General features: G+C 43.7%; 1 protein-coding gene and 1 pseudogene across 3 annotated transcripts in view; both read right to left on the bottom strand.

The window, feature by feature from the left end:
* Positions 1-25,279, bottom strand: part of GRIA1 (glutamate ionotropic receptor AMPA type subunit 1) — a 286,291-nt gene that overhangs the window by 142,131 nt on the left and 118,881 nt on the right. The gene's annotated exons all lie outside the window — the stretch shown is intronic.
* The window catches only part of LOC109390790 (adenosine deaminase-like protein), a 14,239-nt pseudogene continuing 1,407 nt past the window's right edge, over positions 12,448-25,279 (bottom strand).

The following is a 25,279-nucleotide window of genomic DNA, read 5'->3' on the forward strand; positions in this document are numbered from 1 at the left end:
TGAGCTGTTGTTCAGCATCTTAGCTGTAGAGGGCAGTGTCACTGGCCCTCATATGTGGGATCCGAACCGGGGCCCTCTGGCATCCCAAGCCAGTTCATTTTTTTTTTTTTTAAGCTGAGCCATCCTGCTACCTGTTGGCAGCTCAGCGGCTGCTCAGCTCGGCCTGGACTCGAACCACTGTTGCTCAGAGCTCAAATTCTTGAGCGAGCTCTTAACCAACTGAGCCACTCGGCCGGCCCCCAAGCCAGTTCTTAACCATCGCGCCACTCGGCCGGCCCTCATGGACTCTAGCTTTATGGCACTTCCGCTTCAGCAGTGACATCCGTTCTCCATCCAGAAGCCAGAGAGATCTTTTCAATGAAACAAAACAAAACACTGTTTCCCTTCATTGCACGAAACCTCTCAAAAGTTATGAGGCTTCCCATTGCACAGAGTAAATAATCCCTAAACACCTGACCATGACTCAGACCTGAATGGTGCGCCCCTCCTGACCTCTCCTACCCTATACCTTGTCCCCTTCTCTAGCCAAAGTGGCCTTCATTCTGCTTCTCAGGGCTCAAGCTCATTCTGCTCTGGAATCTCTGCAGGAGCTGTTCCCTCCCTCTGCCTGCAGTGTTCTTCCCTCATGTCTTTGCAAGGATAACTCCTTTCCAGCAGTTGTATCTCAGCTCAGATCTCACCTCCTAGAACAGGCCGTCCTTCATCACTTTTCCTAAATGGCGGCTCTCCCCGCCCCCCACCTCCTTTAAGTCTCTATCACATCACTCTGTCCTATTTCTCATATTTTAATTATTATTTGGAATCACTTCCTTTACTTGTTTATACCTGTGAGTGCTTGGGTCAATGTTAATTTCTCTGAAAACAACAGGGGCTCATTTGTGCCCCAAAGCTAGGACAGCGCCTGGGGCATGGTATATGCTTAATAAATATTTGTTGAGTGAATAATGAATGTTTGATGTGAGGGTCACAGGACTCACAGTAGTGAATGAGGAGGAGCTGGGCCCAAAGAGAGATGACTGTTGGGTCACCCTGGACCTCCTGCTCCTCTGCAGTAACTGTTTAAGCTTCACCGCTCATAGTGTATTCTCTTTCACCCTAATGATACTCTATTGCTCACAGCAGACCATAGGCACTGTCATTAAGTGTCTACTGTAATTGCCAGAATCAAGACTTCCATAAATATGAATTTCTCTACCAGGAAGCATACATTGTATATTATTCTCCCCATGTTAAATATAGATTTGTCAAAAAGCACAATCCATCTTGCTGGGCGAAGTGTGTATAGCGAGCACATAAACCCTGCTAAAATATTATAATACGCTCTCTACGGTATTTTTAGGATCTCTTCTCCCCTTGCTGCAATAAAATATTATCCTCTGGGATATGATTCTTATGTTCCAGATCCATTCCCTCGTGTCATCTAGTTGGCTTCACACCTTTAGTTGGGCCTCTGGGGCCCTCATGGCTGGTGTTTCTTGCTAAAAGTTTAGAAGTAGGGGAGGAAACGTTGAGATGGAGTGGTAGAAAGAAGAGCAAGTAGATGCGATCAAATCCTTAGACACCCCAGAAGCCAGGATTTTCTCCCCTCAAATTATCTCCCTGTTGTTCCCTTTTGCGAATCTCTCTTCCTTAAACTGAGTACTTTATCTTCCTTTTAAGGCTAAATGGGTCCATTTACCCACTGCTCCCTAAAAGGGCATGGCTTGGTGGGAGCCTGGCCTGGGTTTACATGAGTGGATGCTGGCACAAAGAGAAAGAGAAAGAGATACAGAGACTCTGTAGGTCCAAGTCCTATAGGAGAATAAAGTCATTGGTTAAAAGTTGAGAAACATAATTAGTAGTTGTAGGATAGTTTTTTGAATCCGTCAATAAATATTCAATCCGAAGAGATAAGACTTTCTTGTAGAAAAAGTACTAGATTAGATGCCAGATGACCTGGAGGATTCTCTTTTTGGTTTTATCACAACACAATACTTGTGCGACCTTGAGCAAATCCCATCCTCTTCCTGGGCCTCAGTTTTCCCATCTGTAAAAGGATAGTTTAGATTCCATAATATTTAACATCTCTTCAGGCTCTAACATTCTAGATTCTAGTGTAATTAGCTGAAAACTGTTTACTGATTGACAACACTTTAGTTATTTGTTGGTCAAACTTTGAGCAACCTCCAGTGTACTTCTTCAAACCTAGAAATCAGATAAAGACTCTGTGAGTTGTAACAAAATCCTAGCACTAAATCTAGGTGCATTCTGAGTCTCGAGTTTTATTTAAGATACAGTTTTTAACCTGTATCTTATGTGTGTGTATTATGTATGTGTGGGTTAGTTACCTAGTAGGTGAGAGGCAGCAAATCAGAAAGGGGTCTAGGGATGGTCAGATACAGCAGGAGAAGGGAAGAAACGGGAATGTTCAAAGGCAGCATCAGAACTCGGCTGTGCACTGGTGTCATCACAGATGCTGACGCGACATTGAATCAGAGCAGGCTGGGTGATGTGCAGTACCCTCCATTTAAGATGGCAGGGCTGCGGGTAGTAACTGAGAGCTGACATCTGAGCACTTACAATGTGCCAGACACTGTGCCAAGCACATTTCCTCGCATTAACTGCTTTCATCCTATGAGGTAGGTTACAAGTTGCGAAGCTAGAATCTGAACTTCAGCAGCCTGACCACAGGACCTGAGCAGTTGACCTCTGTGACATGCCACCCTCTCCCTCCCCTCCCATGTTGGAAGGAAACAGTCCCAGCTCACAGGTCAGCTTCAGCTTCTAGAAAATCATCCCATGTAGCACACTGCCTTCCTCTAATGCCAGATAAAGAGCCGTTACTGCATTAGGGCCTATTGATATTAAAACAAAACTGGGTGGTGTGCTCCATGCATCCCCTCTGACCCTGGGAATCATAAAGAGCATATACACGACTTCTGTTCTTCTATTGGTCCATCCATCTGTCGGTCCGCCCATCCAGCCACCATTCAACCTCCTTAGGCAGTGAAGATGCAGTGGCAAACTAGGCAAGCCCTGCCCCCCAGGACTATCACCTTGGCAGTGGGAGAGACTGACAGCTAACCAGCCACTTACACTTCCGTGTAAGAGCTGTGGTAGGGGTGTGTTCAGGGCTCAGGCAGGGACACCTGATCTAGCATCTGGGGAACCACAGAGAAGGTTTCCAAGAAGCTGTGCCAGCGTTGGTCCTGAAAGAGAAGCAGGAATCAGCCCGGAGACGGGACATGGTGCTGCTGCACGTGCATCAGGACTATTCCAGGTGGAAGGAGCAGTGACAGCAAAAACTGGCAGAGAGAAAAAAAACACAGCGCATTCAGGGAAGCCTGCCAGCGTGTCATATGTCGAGGGCCCTGCCTCCCAGAGATTCTGTAGCAGAGTGTGTCCAAAAATCAGAGCGAGTCAAAAATGAGGCCAGGAGTTCCCTCTTGGGGAAGCAGGAAGGCAGGGACTGGCGAGGGCAGGAAAGCCCACACACCGCGCGGGGCGGGCTGTCCGATCCCATCCTCGGTGCACTCAAACCTCTTTGATAATCTCTGCTAGTTAAGGCACCATCCACTTAGTATCAATAAATCTCCCAACCCTGGGCACTCACCCTGACATCTCTCTCTCAGGGAGGGAACTCTTGGTATTAGCAACTCCTTTTTCTATTGTCACTTCCCTTAAGGCTTTTCACACAGACATGTCTCCTTGGCTCCTGGCTTCCATCCCTGTAAATGTGGGAGTATCATTGTAAAGCGTGGATAGTGAGGTGATGGGACAGCTTCATTGTGGGGAGGGAGTTAGAAAGTGTGTGTGGGAGATGGGAGGGCTTTGAGACTCTCATCCCCCTCCCCGAATAATTCTATCCTTATTGGTGGGAATGATATTCTTCATCTGACTCTAACCTGTGACATCAAATATGCTTCATTTTTGTCACTCAGAGGACAATAAGAGTGGCCCCTCCATCCCCCGATGCTTTCCTGAATCCAGGATCTAATATTGACATGCAATGTATTGGGTTGTCAGAAAAGTCGTGACACATTTTTGCAACGAAAAACATAGAAAAAATACTTCATGACTTTTCCAACAACCCAATATTACCATAATAGATATAAATTGTCCCCATCCCTTCTAAACAGTGTCACATTATTCAGGATTTTGACACATATCCAGGGCTTCCTTGCCATTTACTAGATAAAACCTTATCATTAATTTGTTAAATTCAACACGTATTTATTGGGCACCAGAAAATAACTGTCAGAAAATTGGGATACAGTGATGACACAGGACAGACATGTTTTCTGCCTTCGCAGAGCTTACACAGGAGTTCAGTAAATTTTACAAGGGAAATAAAGGGTATTTTGAGAGAGAGTACTAAGGGGGTTCACCACAGAATAACTTATCATAACTACAATCATAGACAGTTTGTACTGAGCACTTACTATATATAGGTCAGGCATGGTGCTAAGCAACTTGTGTCAATATCCACGTGGCGGAACCAGTTTATCCAAAGGCAGTGAGGTGAGAGAAAAGACGGGACCTTAGGAAACTTGAGAAACACCAGTTGGCTGGGATAGGAGATGTGGCAGAGTTGGAGGTGGGTGGGGACCAGACTGTCAGGGGCCTTGCCAGCACTGGAGAAGTTGAGCCACTGTGCTTTGAACATAGATGGATGGGTGCTGAGCAGATCAAACCAACAGATGTCTACCGCATTTCTATTTGCTAATATTTTGTAGTATAAGTAAAAATCCAAGACCATCTTGAGAGGCTCCATAAATGTCACCTGCCTCTAAACCCTGAGGTGAAGTCAGGAGTTTTATCTAATTCAGTCATTGTTGCCTGTCTGCTGTGGGTTAGACACTGTGGAATAGAGTGTGGTGAATGAGAGACGTGATACCTCTGTCTCTATAGAGCTCCTAGGATTCTTTACAATCCCTAGAGGGCGTCGCACAACGACTCCATGATGGTTTTGGTACGTGAGTGAATGAATAAATGTAAATCATTTCCCTGATATCAATCAATTGATACTGTTCTTGATAAGTGACCTCATCTTGCTTCCAAGGCTTTTCTTGAATTGGATGGATCATTATTTTTCATTTATATAATCAAGTGACCTTTTGTGTATTTATATCACCCACCCCACCCCCCCCCGCCCCCCGCAGTTGAGGAGTAAGCTTCCTTGACGGTAGAGGGCCTCTATCATTTTTCTTGGTATGTACAATGTGCAGTCCCCTCTACAGAGCTGGGTAGGAAATGAATGTAAATGCTTGGTGATCTTACTTGTTTCACAGTCTTCTAAATTAGGTGACCATCTAGCAGCCATGAGCTTGGGGGATACACAATCCGTTCCGCCCCCTGCTGTGCTTCTGCCCACTGATCTCTGTCACTCCCTGTTATCTTAGACCAACAGCGAATGAGAGCTGTGCTCTTAAGCTGGCATCCAAAACCCAGCCAACCTTCACGTATTCCACCCACAACACTCAGTCTTCCTAGCCAGCAGTCCCTAGGCAAAGAGGTTTAAATCTCATTATATAACTCAACCCTTAGGATGCTAAATGGATTAAAACAAGGATATTGTCACCCTGCCTAGCAAATTGTTTATCACTGTGTACTCCAGCAGTATTACTGGAAGAAGATCTTTTAGAGATATTTCCTATCCAATATATATGTGTGTGCTCTCCTCCTTGGCCTGTCGCTTAACCCAAGAACAATCATAAGATCATAGATTGTTAACAAGATACCTGGTCTTGAGGGCCTACTAACCTAGAAAAAAACTCCTAACAGACAGCTGTCTGACCAACTGCACTTTAAAGTCTGTTTAATTTACATGTGCTTGGACTATAACAAAGCCTGGAGTCCAGGGTATGACTAGCCACGGGTGCAACCTCCTGCCTCACAGGATGTCGACATACTGGAGCCTCTCCAACTGCCTATCTATTCTGGGTGGTTGGCACAACTGGGGAAAAGTACTATTATTCTTATTATTTATTATTAGAGTTATGTCACCTGTTGAGTGTTCGTTATGTGCCAAATCCTGTTCTAGGCACTGCACATGCATTTTATCATTTACTTCTGACAGCAACCAAAGAATTTGTTTCCTGTTTCATGCAAGAGGGAGCTAAAGTTCAGGGAGATTAATTAATCTTCCATAAGTCATTCATGTGGTAAGTGACAGAGCTGGGATAGAAATCCAGGTCCATGTCACTCCATGGCCTGTGCCTTGAACTGTTCTCTGTCCCCTGAAAGTCTATCAATATAAACCGTAGCTTTCATCCCCTGGATAACAATGCCAGCCAACACGGAGCACTTACGGTGCCAGGTCCTATGCCAAGCGCTTTACATGAATTACTCATTTACTACTAATTTAATAGTATGGATTAGGTGTGTAGTTAGTATCCCCATTTTATAGAGAGAAAACTGAGGCTAATTGACTTGACCAAGGTCACATAGCCATTAAGTAGAAGATTCAGAATCCAAATACAGGCATCCCAACTTCAGAGTGATTGCCAGGTGCCTGAAGGTGTCTCCATGCCAGGTGTCTGCAAACTTTTTCTGCCAAGGGCCAAGTAGTGGATATCTTGGGCTCTGTGGGCCATATGGTTTCTGTTGCAACTAGTCAATATTGCTCTTCTAGCACAAAAGCAGCCAAAGACAATATGTAAATAAGCAAGTGTGAAACTTGATTTATAGTATAAAACCTTATTTATAGAAATAGGCATCGGGGCTGGATTTGGCCTGTGGGCTGTAGTTTGCAACACCTACTCTATACTATTCTGCTCTTGAGTAGCAAGTAGGGTGAGATGCTGACATTTTGGGAAAGGGAATAATTACTCATAGCGTATTACATGGTTTTTAAATCTCTCACATCCATTTTTTTCTAGTGACTACCCACTAAGGTAGGTAGGTAGGGCACGAATGATGATCCTTGAGCCCACATACAAATGAGGAACCAAGGATCCTGCAGCTGGGGAAGGTGGAGACAGGCGTGAGCCCCTGTCTTCCTTCTCCACATCTTGTGGTTCTTCTGCAATGACTGGTTATTCACACTGTGGGGAGGGCAGGGGAAAGGAACCCTAAGAGGGCCAGCATCAGCTGATGATGTCCCAATTTAAAGGCAGCCACTTGCTGGCTTCTGTGCAAAAGCCAGTGGGACCTTGAAGTTTACAAAAGATTCCAACTGAAGTGTTGACATAAGGACAGCGATATAGCAAGTAGGTGGGGCTGCTCTGAGCTCTAGGCCTCCTCTCCCATGCACTGGCCCAGTGTTATACTAGACGAGACTGACACTGCCTTACAGCTAACGGCTACTCTGATGAGATGCAAAGGAGACCCAGCCCTGAGAGGGCAGGTTCTTTCAGTTTTATTTAAAAAGTGGGTATGTACCAGGGGGTGCACAGCATGGAGGCTGGACCCTTTAAGGCCAAGGCTTAGCGACATGTGGAGGCTTAGTCAGGAGTGCTGGGTGAGGGGCTCAGTCTGGGGCTGAGGTGAGGGGCTCTGTTTGGACAAGGTCAGGACTTAGATTTGAGGCTGAGGTCAGGGTTCATTCTTAGGCTGGTTTCCAGGGCTGAGGTGAAGGCTGCAGTCCGGGGCTGGGGTGATTGCTCACTCAGCCTCATTTGGAGATAGGAGTGGGGTTCACTGAAGACCTCAGGTAGGGACTCCATCTACCTAGCTCTGCCCTTTGTGCAGCTTTGAGAACTAGCATACTGAGCAGGCAGAACAGAATGAATACAAGCAAGGACATGAGCCAAAAAGAAGGGGGTTGCGGGAGAGATCAGCCTCATAGCCTCCTCTGCCTCTGGCCCGAACCTCTACCCCACACTCCCTCTGCACCCATTCACTGCAAGGAACACCAAGTAGATCATTCATGAAATGGAGCAGGAACCTCCCTTTGGCTATCTTAATTCTGTTCCCTGGGTGAGTGGGAGAAAAAAAAATATTTCTTATTTGTTATTCTTTTCATATGAAAATCATACATATAAATGGATTTTTCTAAGCCAAGTGGGGCAAGCCTAGAGTGCAGTGTATACCCATCAACTTGATTGGCACCTGTCAATCAAGGAAGGCAGAGTTTTAATGAGATCTGCAGATGACAGCCTGAGGGTGCCCTACCTAAATCAGTGAAATTCATTTTCCAGCTAGGATGTATCCGCTGAGGAGGTGAGAGGACAAAAATGAAGAATGAAATAAGGGTGTGGAAACCAAGAGGTTCCAGATCTCAAAACCAAATGACACCACCAGAAACCAAATCCTACCTCCTCCAATGTTTGCATTCACTCCTGACCTCTGCTCTCAGCTGATTTCCAGAGCTGAACACTAACCAAGTGCAGAGGTGAATACAGAAGAAAAGCCGAATTGCTTTCTCTTTCTGCTCCACTAACCCATGGTCTCAGTAAAGCGTGCTGAGAATATCACGTTTAAAACAAGTGCGTAACCAACAGTCTTGCTACGAATGTGTACTGGCGTCACCTCTCCAACAGGGTTGTGAAGAGCAGTCAACAGGCCACCAGTAAGGGCTCTTTGAAATAGAAGGCTGTAAGCTCCACCCCTGACTGGGCTTCACACTGGCCCTTCTTTTTACCTTTCAGGAGAGTCCAAATGTTCTTGCCTTGGGGCTTTTCCACACACTGATCTCCCCTAGAGAACTCTTCCAATCTTCTTTCAATGGCTGAGCCTCATTGCCCAGGTCTCAGCTTTCATGGCCTCTCTTCAGAGAGGCCCTCTGTAAAGGATACATTCTCACCTTTCATTCTCTATTGCAGTACCTTGCTGATTTTCAGAGCTTATCTCTGTCGTTCATTATCCTGTTTAATTTTGTGTTTATTTGTGCAAATTCATTTCCCTCAATAAGGCTTGGATCATGATTATTTCATCTGCCAGTACAGTCCCAGCAACTATCACATTCATTCTGAAAGGAATGAATGAATGAATGAATGAATGAATGAATGAATGAATGGCCAAACAAGCTGCTGGCTCTGTACCTGAGCTTAGGCAAGTTATTTCCCCTCTTTGGAGTTCATGTCCTCATTTGTAAAAGAAGTGAGATTCAGTTAGCTCTAACGCTCTTCTGCCTCTAGAAGCACACATTTTCTTACTTATCATTTTACAGGTGGGAGCGTTAGGCCATGAAAGTATGCTGTCCAGCCCAGGGACTGGCACTCCAGTCTCCTAGACAATTTCCACCAACTGGGACTGTCTAGCAGCAGCCCAGCGGCCTTCTCTGTAGAGATGCCCCCCCACCACTCCCTGGCATTTTGTTCTCTTTGTACCAAAATTTGATTCACTTTCCGAGGTCTCTCAAAACATGGGATGAAATAGCTCCTGCTAGGAAATGCTATAGGCTCCTTGAATTCTAAAAGAACTTCTGAGAACGGAAGCATTTCTCACTACCCTGGAGTGTTCCCTTGTGTATGTCCCCGCCAAAATGAAGAGTTCCAGGCGTGAGTGTGTGGCGGGAAAAGGCTGAGCTTCAAACTAATTCTTGGGAAACAGTGAGGAAGGAAGGAGTAGAAGGCACAGCCACAGACACGTGTAATGTGAAACCGGGGAGGGTAGTTGAGGAAAGCATGAGCGGGAAGATAATGGACCAGTTTACTTGTGTTGGCATAATGCACCCTCAGAGCCCCGTGTGGGAGAGCCTCACTGGCTCCGATTCACCTCCCAGCCTCATTGCCTAACAGTCCAGCAGACACTAGGGGCCCCAGCCACACTGCTGTGGGTAGCGAACCATTTCCTTCCAGGTCTCCACGTCTCTGCATGCATTCCTCAGAAATGCCTGTCCACACCTGGAAAACTTCTACACATCCTTCAAGACCCCAGTCAGATGTTGACTTGAATGGGCAGCTTTCCAACCCTTCCAGAAAAAAATTAATTACTTCCTCCTCTGAGTTTTTAGCGTACTTTCTCTCCTATACTTATCTTGATATTCTATAGTTTAACATTTTAGGGTCTGTCTTCTTCATCAGGCCTTGAGCTTCTTTAGGGCAGGGCTGGGTCTAATATGTTTTTAAAAGTCTCAGAGCCTAGTCCTGGTCTTGATAGAATAGATGATCAATAACTCTTGAATATTTTTTGGTTTGCCCACCTGTGAAGTGAGGTCAGTAATACCTGCCTTACCTGCTATGTGATTACTGAAGTCCTAAACTTCACTATAATGTGTAGTATATGTGCAAGCCATCATTTGATTCAAATTGCACCACCGAAATGTGAGGTGGACTGGACAGGATATTATTATTTCCTTTATCCAGATGAGCTTTCAAGAGTTAAAAGGCTTACTCTGAGTAGCACAGCCAATATACATCAAACTAGGAAAAGGAAACCAACTTGTTTGACTTGGTCGGGTTTTTTCCCCATCAGATCATAAATGCCTTCAAAAAATTAACTATTAAATTTGGTCTTGCTGATTGATTGACTAAAAAGCCATGACTACAAGTCCTTCTAAAGATGTCACAAATATATCTCCTACTTCCACTTTCTGTGCCCACTACCACCCTGGCCGAGAGCTCCATCACTGCCTATAATATGTACTCATTGCACTTTGTCACATTCCTTTATCCTGGCCTCCACCTTGCCCAATTCCCCTTTTCCCATGCTCATCCCTTCTTCACACAGCAGTCAGAATGTTCTTTTGAAAATGAAAATAAGATCTTGTCATAACACCATCTCCTCAAGTCCCTCAGATACCCCTATGCTTTGAGCAAAGTATAAAATCCTTTGCATGACCCCTAAGGGTCTGCTGACCTGAATAACTTCATTGTTCTCTTTCCGTTGTCCAGTGCCTCAGTTTCCCCAACATACCAGGACCTCCCTCCATGCTGTCCCTCCACCCGAGACTCCTCCCCCACTTCTGCTGGGCGGCTTCTTCCCAACCTTCAAGGACCACCCTGTGGGTCACCCACTGTTATCTGTCCAGGCATTAGGTTTTTTTCCTGTCCAGCACTTAACTCAAGTTGTAATTATAGTAGAAGCCCTTTTATCTGATGTAGCAGGGACTGCAATTAGATTATTTGAAAAAGATGGTTCAATGGAGAATCACAAGAAGTGACTCATAGCAGGTATTCTCTTTTAGCTTAAAACACCTAAGTGCACATGTATTTATCAATTTTTTGATGTACTTGGAACTTAAAGACAGTTATAAGATAAATGTAAGTGCAGATTTTTTTCGTGTGTTTTTCCCCCAACCTTTAAGAGTTGTCTCGCCTACACCTAATATTACAATGTTTTTAGTGATTCATCTTTGAGCCTTTCAAAAGTATTTGATTTAGTTTCCAAAGAAATAAAACAACTTTTTTTTTCACTCATACTCCACCAGTTTACATAATTTTAGTTGCATTGCCCAAGTATAATAAAAACCCAGAACTACAAATAGGTTTTGAAACAAAGAGAATTGATTCCTAGCACACCTCCAACAAAGCTGATGTGAGCAGAGATAAATGGGCTGATCTGAGAAGAAGCTACTGACCAGGAGTTTTCAGCTCTCCAGGGGCGCGGTAGTTGGGGTGTTTACAGAGAGAAGGAAGAAGGCAGAGCCTGCATTGGAAGATCCCAAAGAGATGGTTGAATGCCAAGTTGGTTATGAGCGTCTTCACTGCATCTGATTGATTGTGGGCTTGTTGATTATCTGTCCCTCCTTTAGGTTGTGAGTTGGTGAGGGCAGAGCCTCTTCCACTTTTTCTCAGCATGTCTACCCAGCGCATAGTACTGTTCTTGGCACTGAGAGGTGCAATCGGTGCCAAGTAAATGAACAAATAAGTGAGTGGACCATTGCCTGCCTTCAGCGAAGACTTGTTTCTTCATCTGTAAGAGGATAGGCATGGACTATGCAAGCATGGTCATTTCCAGATCCAAAACCAGTTACTACTAACAGCATATGTCTGTATTTCAAGGTCTGACTTCTTCCATTGGTTCTGCACATACTTAGAACATTACATTATTGCCCTCGCTCACGCCCACATACAGAACAGCCACTATCACGGCCAGGACACAACCTACCCTCCCTCCCGGGGCCATTTGTTGGTTTAGGATGACCCCTCCCCCATGCCTCCCCTAAGACAGGTAAGGAGGTGATAAGGCCAGTTATGGGTCGTGGTGCCAGAGCTGCGGAATCTCTGTGAGGTTGTTTCCTTGGGGTGCTGTGCAGGCCTGGGGCTGCTCTGACCATGAGGAGGAAGAGCTCTATGCTGGCGGTCTGCGGTGGAAACATGCCTTATTCAAGACTGGGCAAAACTCCGTCCCCTCCCCCACTGCTGTGGGTTAGTCTTTTCTGGTCACCATAGTGCTGAGATCCAGAGAGCCGAGATTAGGTGACAGTCTTGGGGAAAAAACTTTCCTGGGTCCTCCGTCTCACAGAAGCCCATGGTGTGGGTTGGTGTGACAGCCACATAGTCATAAACATTAGGCTGCTGCTTTTTTCCTTCGGTTTATTTCTTTGCATATCTCCCTCTCATATCTAAGAAAAGAGAGGGGCTAGTTGAGGATTTGGGGATCCCTGTTGCCAGCATGACGATGGCAGTAAATGACGATGATGGTGATGATAACGGTGATGATTTCTAACGTTACTAATAGCTGCTTGCATATATTGAGCCCTTTGATGATAGGAACTAGGTGACACATTTTACATTCATTAACTCTTTTAATCTCTGTAACAGCCCTAAAGGATACACACTATTATTGCTGTTGTTGTTATTTTATGAAAGAAGGACTTAGGCACAGGTAGGTGGAAATCACTGAACTGATAATGGCGGAGCAAGAATATAACCCTATGTATGTCTGATTCCACAATGTGAGGCCTTACCACAATACTAGCCTATCTTACAATGTAGCTAACATCATGACATTCACTGAATAATTAAAATATTGATTCAGCATATCGAACGGAGAAAAGAAGAACCAACGCCCCTGACTTTAAGAGGGACATTTTAATGTGACGAGGGAGACACACGAACCATTAATAAAAACTGTACAGGAGAAAATGAAATAAATCCTACAGTAGAAGTACAGCATGTACTGTATATTCAGAGAAAAAGGCAAGTCCTGATTCCTTCTTGAGAGGGAGAACAGGGTAGATTTCCAAGGTAAGGGTCTTAAAGGACAAACACAACTTCAAAAGTCCAAGGCAGAAATGCCTAATACAATGTGCATGCACACACACTCACACACGCACGCACACCAACACCCCCACACACATATGCACACACACCCTGCTCCTTTGTCCTCCCATTATCCAAGCCAGACATCACCTCCATTCATACCCTAGTGTTCTTTCCCACGGAGCCCAGGTACCTTCGGAATCCTCCTCAACCTAGTCACACCACCAAAAGCCAGAGCTGTTGTGGGAGATTACAAATATTTATATGCTTGGTTTCAGGGGAGCAGGAGAAGAAAGGCCTGTGAGTCCCCACCCTTGGGGTCCAATGCACAGGCCCACTCCTGCCCTTCTGCTAAAACTTGACAAGTCTCTTCCCGTCTCTGGACCTCGTGGTCCTCATGGATAAAACAGAAGACTTGGCTGCAGTTCCCTGCAGTTCCCACATTCTCTGATGCTTCTCGGCAGCAGAATGATGAATAGGAGACAGAGCAAAGCCGAGCTGTGGACCAGACAGTCTTCTACCTGAGAAACTGACTAATGGCCCTTGTGCATTCGCCACTGGAACTGAAAATACTTTGAGGAGCGCACCCTCCAATGGAGACCCTTGCTGCATGAAGAAGAAAGTAGAAAACAAAACAGTGATTTGGTCTATTGTATGGACGAGAAAACCAAAACAACGTGAAAGAAAGAAAAGCCAAACTATGATTCAAAAATAGACAAAGGTGTTGGCTCTACAAGGATCTGGGGAGAGGGAAATGCAAATTGGGTGGAGGCAAATGCAAATGAATATGTAGTGCACTGAGTTAATTTGTTATGTTGTCTAGTATCCAACAGCGGCTAGTTAACCTCAGATGTTACCTAGAGGAGCTCGATAATATTCACTGCAGTAGTAATAATACAGATAGTGAAAGCTCTCACTTATTGAACATTTATGAAACAGTTGCACTGCTAAACATATGCATTAATTTCTTTATTCCCCACAGCAATCCCATGAAGAAGGTACTAGGATCTCATTTTATAGACGAAGATGCCAAGGTTCAAGGTCACACAGACATGGCAGATCTAGGAGTCAAAACCAGGTCAGTCTCAACTTCAACTTCATGATGTTGTAGCCATCCTGTCTTCAGAAAAGCAAATACAGACAAGCTGACTTCCTCTGTACACTGACTCTCCTGTGACGAGGAGAATTTTTCATCACGGCCCTTCTCCACTTATTCCAATTCTTTAAGATTCTACTCAAATACCGCCGCTTCTCTGAGAGCCTTTGTCGGAATCACTCTAACCCTCCACAGCTCCCAGGGCTCTTAGCTTTTACTTCCATTAGCACACTTAGCACTTGCTGCCTTGTGTTGGAGTTAATTGTGTCTGATCCTCCCTCCACTCTACACCCAAAGCAAGTTGTTTAGACTTTCATTATGGCACTTAGTGTCTTGCATTAATGCTAGTCACGCCTGGAGTTATCTTCCATCTTACACATGGAGCCCGTCCCTTAAGGACTGGGGCTGTGTCTTAGGGATCTTTCTGTGAGCCTGGCACTTAACACTGCTGTGGGAACAGATGCTTTCTAAGGAAGGCTGGTACATGCAGCTGGTTTCTCCGTTCTGTGTGATCTATCAACTGTGACACTCCCCTAGAGTACTTTTCCTTGAGCCTTTTCATGGTCAAGGTCATCGAGCAATGCCAGGCAGGGGTTGGGGACTCCTGTGTGGAATATCTCTTGGTAACTGAAGAGGTGGGGCAACTGCCCTTTTCTCACACCGCCCTGTGGTCCTCTCTCCTCCAATGGAGGCCTGTCTGTTTTCATGTCATCAGAGTTCACTTTAGGCAAAGGATGGCTTGTCCTGTTCTCTTACTCTGGAATTAGTGACTTTTTTCTTCCTGGGGAAAAAAGACTCTGATCCCTATGGAAAAAGAAGTATTTAGAGATCATTTTTCAAGGGGCAGAAGCTTCAAGGACCACCTGGGACACTTAGTTTCACGTGCCTATATTCAACCCTGGCTGGACATCTGCGTGGTTAAGAGCACCAGGTTTGATGGTTAACAAACTGGGTTCAACCCCCCTTTCTGTCCCTTGGGCGAATTAATTAGTAACTCTGAAACCTTTGTTTCCTTAGCTGTAAAATAATAGTACTCACCCAGTGGGGCTGCTCTGTGAATCAAATGCATTTAAAATGTGTTCTTAGCACAGTTCCTGGCTGTTGTGTCTGTTGCAGCAGTTGCTATTGTTGTGTTGATGTTTTTGTGTTTTATAAACCTATCATCTGGCCGCTAAGAAAGATAAAAGCAACATGCAGCTGAAAACTTTACCTGTGCAGTTAGTAAGGAATGCAAAATCGCATGTAGCTTCTAGCTGGGAGCCTAAGAATAGCTGTAGTGAAGTTTCTGCTTAAAAATAACTTGCACGTTTTTAGGCTTTCAGAATCGCAGGTACTTTAGAGAGCATCTTTATCAATTGTGCCATTTTATAGAAAACTGAAGCTCAGAGGGGTGAAATGACATCTGCAGGGTTAATTAGCCAAAAATCAGACAAGCTAGGGCTCAACCTCAGGTCTTCTGACCCCAGTCCAGTATATCTTCTACTGAGCATCCCTTGAGCTACTGCCCATTTTTTGGCTTTAACCATTGCGTACTCCTTCAGCTTTTTTTGGCTTTAACCATTGCGTTCCTTCAGCTTTTTTTGGCTTTAACCACTGCGTACTCCTTCAGCTTTCCTACCAGTCCCTATGGTAACCTGGGCATCACCTGCTTTGCTTGGTATTGAGATGACTGTAACACATCTGGCTGCACTGACACTGCTGAGATGAGTCTGTTTCTCTATGCAGACAAGTTCCACTCTACTTTAACTGTCCCTTAGCCTTCTACATGAGCCAATTCTGCTGAAACTAATGTGCCAGTGTCTCTCTTAGCACTGAGGGTTAAGGGTCTAGTCCTTCCCTTCACATGCTGCCATTGAACTTAAATGCTAATGAGACTTGCACTGGCATTCCTGAACTTCAGCAGTACAAAACACAAGGAAAATGGGCTCGCTTTGTTATTCTCCATACGGAGAGAGCAGAGTCAAGTCCTAGCATATCTGGGAGAGACGAGATGAAGGAGACCTTGGGTGGAAACTGTTGGGAAGATACCCTAACCCAGCCCATCAGGCTCCACTTTCCTCTATTATTTAAAATTATATAGGACTTTGTATCATTGAAAAATGTTTTTATACCTGCCATTTTGCTGAATCATCATCACAATCCAATGAGGCAAGTACTTATCACTGCTATTTCACAAATAAGAAACTGGAAGTTCATAGATGTGAAAGGACTTGCCCAAGGTCATAAAACTCATCTGTGTGGTCAGGTCTTCTTCACTCTTCACTCTACAGGTTCAGTGACTGTCCATATGTGAGGGTCAGTAGAGCTTGCAGACTGATACTGGACACGGGCACCAGACTACCTAGGTTTGAATCCTGGTACTTACCGCTTACTTGTGGTATGAGCCTACGCCTGTTACTTAGACAGTCTCTGCCTCAGTTTCTTCATACGCAGAATGGGAATAATCATAATCTCAATCTCAAAAGACTGAGGGGAGTAAATGAGCTATTATATGTAAAGTGCTTAGAACAATGGCTGGCACAAAATACATGCTGCCTAAATGTTGCTATAGAAACTGTACCGTGGTCCTGTTTGAATTCTCTCTGACAAGGCTCATCTGAAATGCTATGAAGTGCTATTCTGACTTTTTATAAATAGATGCAATCTCTGGCTCTTTTAGACCCTGTAATCATTTATACTTTTCTCACAGCACACAGTATGTTCTGCTGTGCACTGGGGATATCTGTAAACTTGTTTCTCTCATCCTAATCTCCCCTCACCTGTGAGTGCTGTGGTATCAGAAAGAGAGAGATAGAGAGATAGAGAGATAGACAGACAGACAGACAGACAGATAGATAGATAGATCTGATATAAGCATATCCTCTGCAGTGCCCAGTACAGTACTTGATGCCAAAGAGGAAGGCAGCTGGCAAATGCTGGTTACACTGAACTCCAGTGAACACAGAATCCCATTCCCAGTAAGTCTTGGAATGTTAAGTCTGGAAAGGCTCCTTAGAGGTCAGCCATCCTGCACTGATGGTGGCTAGCTGGGCTGCTGAGAAAGGGAAAGATGCTTGTTTAAAAGTCATACAACATGTTAGTAGCAGAAGTAGGAGTAGAAACCAGCTCTCCATACTACTGGCAGCCCTGGGCTCTGCCCAGAGCAATGGGCCATGTCTCTCCATGGAATGAAGGAGAAAACGGCCCATGGACCTGAAGAAAAGAGAGAAGGATGGGACAAATGACAGCACACGAGTAAGCTTCAGCACCAATATCACTCAAAGAATAGAGATGTATTAGGGGCATATATCCAGCAGCCTACCAGGGCTGAAGGGCATGAATAAATTGTGCAGCCAACAGGCAGTTTTTCTGAACTGACTTGCTATTTCTTTGCTGCACAAACGGATCAGGAACCCTGCAAAGAAGCTTCTGAGTCCTGAATGTATGAAATGCAAACTTTTAAATGAGTTTCTTCCTCTTTCCACTTAACATGTAATCTAAAGTGGATTCCTCAAACTTTGGGCTCTGGAACACTTTCTTCATGCTGGTATTTGTACATAGAAGACAATAAGATATGCAGGGTCTCTATACGTAGATAGATGCCGTTTCTTACAGTTCTCCATGTGATTATCTAACCTGGTGGGTGAGAGAAGGTCAACCCTGTGAGCCTATACTTACAGAGTCTCTTCTCCACAGATACTATCATGTTTTTTCCCCTTGGTGAGGTTTCAGATAATGTTTAAATTGTAAAGTGAATCAAAGACAATTCTGTGTTGGTTAGCATGACTTGACCAAAAAAATGTTTTGATTCCTGCTACTGTCAAATCTTGTCTTCCAAAGTAAGGTAGATAGTAAGTCTTAGGTGATAAGCTCCCCCATCATCTCTGATGTAAATGCCTTGGGGGAGGAAGGTCTGAGAGCAGCTAGTTTCTCATGGTGGAGGCTGGGGCTTTGGAGGAGCTGAATAAGCAGGCATAGCTCTGGGGTTGGGGGACTGCGGGAGGCCCACATCCTCACATCCTGCTTATTCAGATGGTGACACCCAAGGCTGCTCTTCACCACAAAGAGAGCCTCTGAAAATGGGCGTCCTTTGCTTACCAAGTACTGGTTAATGCGAGATGATCATGGTTCATAAAATGGCCTTCCTGGGAAGAAATGCCCAGATGGCAAACGGCTCTGACCTTGGGCTTTGGGGGTAGGTCATCATCTTTTCATCTGTCTATCCAGTACATCAACCATTTTTTTTAATCGTTAATGTTGAGGCTAAAAGGGCTTATAACAGTTAAATGTGAAGGCAGGACAGGAGAAGTGAAAAAAGACTTTGCAAAGGAAATTCACTCAGAAGTCATTTCTAAATCCTGACTGACTTGACGGCACCCATCTGTTTTGTTTTGATCATAAGGACCAGTTTGGTGGAGGTGGTGGTGATTATTATTTCAATCCATACATTAGTTTAGTACACTATGTAAACAATATTGATTAGCCTTCAAAGAGCTCATCCACCATCTTGCCGACATCATGAACCATGTGTAAAGCAAATTTGGCACTAACTTATTATCATCTTTTCCTTAAAAAGCCCCTTTCTCAATCTCTCTTATCTATATCAATTTCCAACCTACTCCACAGATGAGCCATCAGGTATACTGAATGCATACTTTTTTGGGTGACATTTCTAAATTTAAGTTTCTCCTGGGAATGGTGAGGCTCTCTTGACACATATGGATCCTGTTACTTGCAAACAATGCCATTGTCTATCATATCAAGACCTTCCATATTGATGGAAGGAACAGAGCTAAAAACGAAAACTGAACTGGCCTATACATGTTGAAGTTTGTAGATTCATAAGATTGATTGTTCTTTATTGTTGTTTGTTTTTCACTGTTACGCTTGACCAGTGTCTTCACTTTTTAAAGAAAACATTATTCCTTTCCCCACTGAAGACCCCATCAGCTCATAACATCCTGAGCTGTCACCTATGGCCATCTAGTAACATATAATAAGCCCCTGCTGATGCTGTTGAGCTCTAAGTTCCTTGAAGTCAGGAACAACCTTACCATGAATAAGAAACAGCTCTGCAGGTCTCTCCCTCTTGGTGCTAAGTCCTGCAGGCAGTGCTCTATGATGCACAGTCAGCAAATGTGTGACACATATGCTCTCCCGTGCTGCACCCAAGGCAGACATCACTAATTGATCCTGGCATTCTTTCCAGTTGAGCCCCATTAAGTCCTCAGAGCCCTCATCCTCAGCATTCCTGGAAGCCACTACCAATTTATCACAATTGACAGGCTTGATAAAAATCTATTTTCCGGCCTCGCCTTAATGGTTAAAAACACGGGCTTTGGAATTGGACCGACCTGAATTCAAATTCCAACACCACCACTTACTTGATATGCGACCTGGAATACAGTTGTCCAAGCACCCTACCTCTCAGTTTTCCCCACTCTAAAATAACCAATCCTCTCACCCTTCAGAAGTCTAAATGTAGGCATTTCCTCCTCTGAGAACCTCTATTTACATGAGACTGCAGGTGCTTCCCTCAGACCTCTGAAAAGACCCTGAACTTGCTCTTCATGGTCCTCACTGAAGCAATAATGGGCTCACTTCTAATTTTCCCTCATTGGTATGTGAGCACCTTGAGGGCAGTTATATTTTTGCAGCCCAGCAAAGGGTTTCGTGCAGTAAATAGCTAAAAATAAGTGGCACCATTAATACATAAAAATCACTTAAAACAGTGCTAAGCATATAAGAAATGCTCAAGAAACATGAATTATTTTCATATTTACTGCTGTGTTCTATAATTTTGAGGCTCAGAGAAGAAAGCTTACTGTGGAGCTAACTTTTACATATGTATGGTTTAATTTTGGATCGTTGTTATTCTCCAGCTGCCAAGGATGCCAAAGCTATTTGTACTTTCTGAATTTTGAGACAGTTGAATTCCTTGAAACAGCCGTAGTCTTATAAAAGCTACCCTGGGGCCATCTACCTAAGAGGTGTATTTAAGCATGTTTTGGGCCACACCTACCATGTTTGCTAACACTGGTGTTCCCCAGCCCAACCTTTGCAGACCCAGCCCTTCACAGACCCATACTAGGTACTCTTTCAGGTTATTGTACCCCCACTACCCTCTTTTGAATGCTCATCTTCAAAGTACTAGCCCAGGAGGTCTGTCCTGAAATAATCGCTGATGGCAGTGGTTCTCAACTTGAGCATGCCATGCACCAGAATTCCCCAGGGGGCCTCTTAAGTGCAGACTGCTGGGTCCACCCCCAGGATTCCTGATTCAGTGGTGTGGGGCTGGAGAGTTTGCATTTCTGACAGATTCTCATGATGCTGGGCCTGGACCACACTTTGAGAACCACTGACTAATGGAATGCAGGAGATAAATGAGGAACACTCTTGCTTGGGGAAAGAACAGTACATTCTATTTGTCAGCTTCCAGGCTGGTGATGATCTCCATCTGAATCCTGCACGCTGTATTTGCAACTAATTCTCATCAAAGTCAAGGAAATTTACACATAAGTATCAGTTGCAGGACCTTGATGCAGGATGAGAAAGCAGGGTTTCTAAATTTTGCTGATGGAACTTGCAATTTCCCCCTTCTCAGTTGACAACTAGTGAAATGACTTGATACTTTAATATCTCACAGTTAATACTATACTTTTGCAGGATACTTTATGTTTTCCCAGAGTGCTTTCATCTATATTATCACATTTGAGTCTCATAATAACCGCTTTAGGGAAGGCAGGCAGGAATTAGCATCTCGCTTTGAATGACAAGGCAGAATAAACTAGGACTCAGAATCCTCAATTCATTGCCAGGTCCCTTTCCAGGAGGGCACATAGTCTCTTATGCAAGTGTCAGTTCTGCCTTCGAGCTCCCTTCATGTACTAAACCTTAATTTATTTCAGATGGTTGCAGATGCTTTGGGCTAGAAGACATCATAGATCTATTAATCAGAAGTTTTAGGCATTTCGGGATACACATTCCATTGAGAGCCTCAGGAAAGCTTCGGACTCTTTTCTCAAACAATACAGATATGTAAATATATAATACAATTTAATAAGGTTTCAGGTTTACACAGACCTCTTAAAATCCAGGGCCACCATGCTTCATGACCGAGAAAATCACCATCCCCTGTGAATTGACCGTGGCCCTGTAAAGACCATCCACAATCCACAAACCATGGAGGAAGAGCAGAGGCCATGATTCACTGTTTTGGGTGTTTTTTTGTGTGTGATTTTTAACAGATGAGCAACTTAAATTTAGGAACTTAAGTGATTTGTTTCAGGTACCACAGTTGAATAAGGGCAGAAATGGAATGGGAACTAGGACTTCCAGAAGGAACATGGTACTGTGGAAGAGAGCAGGCCTCGGAGTCAGGGAACCTTTTAATTTCAGTAAATATGTCAAGTGCTGACACAAATTGTGGCACCCAGTAAGCATGGGTTACCTTGTTCTTGGGCATTTTCTTAACTCAAGTTCATGTGGAACAATTGAATAGGTTTTATACTTTCTCTCAGTACAAGTAGATAGCACCTGAGGTTTACCAGAGGCTGTATACACATGGGAACTTCAGATCATATAAATCTATAGGCAGTGCCTTACTTATGACTGTGCTTGAGTGACCTGATGTTCCTTTAAGGGCTTGCACCATTGTCCCATGTAGAATCTCAGGGATGGTTGTCCTCTAAGCACGCATGTAAAAAGAGAAAATGTTTCCCTAAATGGAAAGAAAACTTACACCACAGTAGGATCTAGTCTCCTTACATTTTTCAATGCTTATTTCAGCTTTTGCAAGATTTGATCTTCACACTGCAAAGGAACTACATTATACTTCCTAATCTATAGACGGTAATGATTTTTACCCAAATTATTCACCCTGCATTTGTAATTAATTCACATTTAAAGATAAGCAGAATTTATAGGTCACTTCGCTGCATACATTTCATTGTATATTAAACATTAAAAAAAAAAAACAAAACAAAACAGGATCTTTGTTTTAGTTTATTGTTGAACCCTAGAGTGCCAGAAGTGGAAGGAACCATAAGGGCTTTATCTAACCTCCTTCTATCACAAGCAAAAGGTATATTCGCTGGGATGGGGGACGTTGTCTTTAAGGTCAAGCAGTGAGGGTGTCAGCCATAGAGCCTACACTTGAACTTACAGTTCCTGACTCCAAATTTGGTGTTAGCATGTTTTCCTGACCTGCCTCAGATTTTAAGAGGCCACAAAGGCTGAGCGGTTGTGGTAGCATTTTCCCACTCTTAACTTATTCCTACTATCTTTCTTTTCCCCCCTAAACGGAATCTGTGGACAGTGGGATAACGATATACATTCCTTTTTCCATTTTAAATAAATGGCTGGTTCTGGTTCTACTTCCATTATGCTAACCCTCACCCACACCTTCCATATTATATGAGATGCAATCCATCTTTCTCCCTAGTACTATGTGCTGTATCACTGTCTAATTATCCTTCCTGTCTCTGAGCAGACATAGCACCCAGCTTCTAGGACTTCTTAAAGTTCCGTTTAGAGGAGGTCTTTCCTGTAGGAACAGTGCCCTAAATCAGCCTTTTGAAAGTGAGTAAGGTCTTCAAACTCCTTGGCTCTACATGACTGGCTTGGTGGAATAAAATAACCAAAGTGCTCAAATGACTTAAATACAAGGTTGAGTTTGCAGGTTCCTGATCTATCTCAGGACTCAACTCTTGTTTTGTCTAATGACCCACAGGTGCCATGGCCCCATCCCTGTGGAATCGGGGAAATATGCACCTTGAATGAGACACTTCCTTTCATTAAATAAGTGAACAGTAAAGATGGAAAACTGTTTAAACCAAACGGAATTTCTGACCATAATTTTATCAAGCTATTAAAACCTGCTCCTGGCCAAAGTGAGGTCATGGCTCTATGTTATCCAAGTCTGCACAGAGAGACAGCTGTATGAACTTTATGAGCTCATTATTCTGAAATGCCTCCAATATTAGCATTGTTAGGAAATGACATCATTGAGAAAGTAACAAACACATGTCTTTTGTAAGTGGCTAAATAATTTTAAATATTTTGAAGAGAAAAACCTCTTAATAGGTTCTATACATGCCCTTACTTTTGTAAAAATAGCTTAACTATATACAACTTTACTTTGGCCAACGTGATGGTGTCACAGGTGGTAAATACTTTATGAGCTAAGCACTGTACTTTACATATTTCTCTATTCTCCTTGATTTCCTGGAATGGAAGCTGGTGCATAGTAGGTATATGATATCCGGTTGCTGATTAATAATCATGAGCATTGGTGTAAATGATAACTCCTTTAAGAACTCCTAAGATGGCTGGGTGTTTTGTTTTTGTTTGTTTTGGTTCCCAGACAGCTTCACACTTGGTGAGTCTGTGGTCTCTATTGGTCCCTACCTCCATGTCAGCTGTCACTCCTCCCTTTGCCAGAAGCCATTGCTCAGTCCTCCAAACTACTCTCACCTGCTGTTTGTCCTATCTGACATCTGTTGTTAACAAGTTCAGTGACCAACTCTGTTAAATCACTCAACTCACATTTATACAGCTTTCCAGACAGCATGCCTGCAGGGTGCAAGAGGGATGTAATGCTTTCATCTGGCTCAGAAAACTTTTTATTCCGCGTTTATATACTTGAGGTTTTCCAAAATTTAAAGATTGTTTAAAGTCCCCAAACTGGTTAAATGGGATGTGTATAGGATAAAATGCAAACTACCCCCATGGGTTGTAATATTCTTAATTAGAAAGTTTAAACCCTAAATCCCACCTACCCAACCCTCCACTCTAATCTCACAGAGGTTTCTAGTCCACTTCCACTCTTGCCAAAGTGACAAAATTAAGCCAAATAGTTCATCTCTGGGGAGAAAACCAATACACAAGAAACCAAATAATCCTGTGTTACTCAAGTCGCTTTGGTTAGTCGTATAAATCTTGGCTCTTTTGATAATCATAATAGTATGTGGGCATTCTAGTTGAAGAAGCAGTTTGAGAAAAATCAGAGAGGCCAACAGCAGTGTGCAGGGGAGTTTTTCATTTGGGGGGGAGGCAAGTGGCAGGTGGGTAGTATAGGAGCACAGAGCATATCAGAAGGACTTAAGGCAAAAGATAGAAAGGAGGGAAACTCAAATAATAGGTGTAAAAAGATGGCTAAGCAATTTTAATCAGTCATAGAGACCCAATGTAGGTATAAGATGAGAGGAATGGCCTACTCTGAAGTACACTTTATTTCGCTTCTTCTGCAATATAAGGTCTTATGACCTGAAAGTAAGTGGCACAGTGAAAATCAAGGGCAAGGAGACCAATTAATGGATCATGTATGCCAGCACACACACTCTCCCCTAATCCCAGTGACAAGGACCAAATCACATCTTTTCACGTTTCTACTCGGGCAACCTTAGGAAAAGACTAGATGGCCAGACAGAGAGTCCAAACTGGTGTCATACTTCCAAATGAAAAAAATGACTAATGACATACTACTCTTCCTCCAAAAGAATAAGAGTCAGCAGCCCACATTCCCAGAGGAGAAAATGGCTGATTCATCCACTTCCTGAGGATAAAATGGCAACCACTGTACAGAGCCTTGCCTGTATGTTTAATGGAAAGAAACATACAAACTGGACTCAGACACACACTGAATTCTTCATTTTGACATTTAGCTTTTAAAAACAGGAATGGAGCATAATTTCATCAGCTCTCTTAATTTTTTGACCATTTGATTCCTTGGCTCAGAGGAATCTCTCAGCACTGAATATCTATAGCTTTTTTGTCAATGCCATTATCATCTTTATACCCATGGACAAGAACTTTTTTCATATCCCTGCTTTTACTCAGAAGTGTCCTTCTGCCTATAATGGCTTACTCTTCCAACTTTCCCCAATAATACTAGAAGACAAGTAGTGCAGTAACAGTGGTCATGACAAACATTTGAGTGCTTATAAAGAACTAGCGCTGGGCTGAGTTTCTAATGTATTACCTCATTTCAACTTTCCAACAATCCAATTTTTATCATATCAAAAGTATAGATGAGGGGCCGGCCAGGTGGCACGATGGTTAAGAACTGGCTTGGGATGCCAGAGGGCCCCGGTTCGGATCCCACATATGAGGGCCAGTGACACTGCCCTCTGCA

This window comes from Hipposideros armiger, unplaced genomic scaffold (genome assembly GCF_001890085.2).
Source record: "Hipposideros armiger isolate ML-2016 unplaced genomic scaffold, ASM189008v1 scaffold_279, whole genome shotgun sequence".
Classification (NCBI taxonomy): domain Eukaryota; kingdom Metazoa; phylum Chordata; class Mammalia; order Chiroptera; family Hipposideridae; genus Hipposideros; species Hipposideros armiger.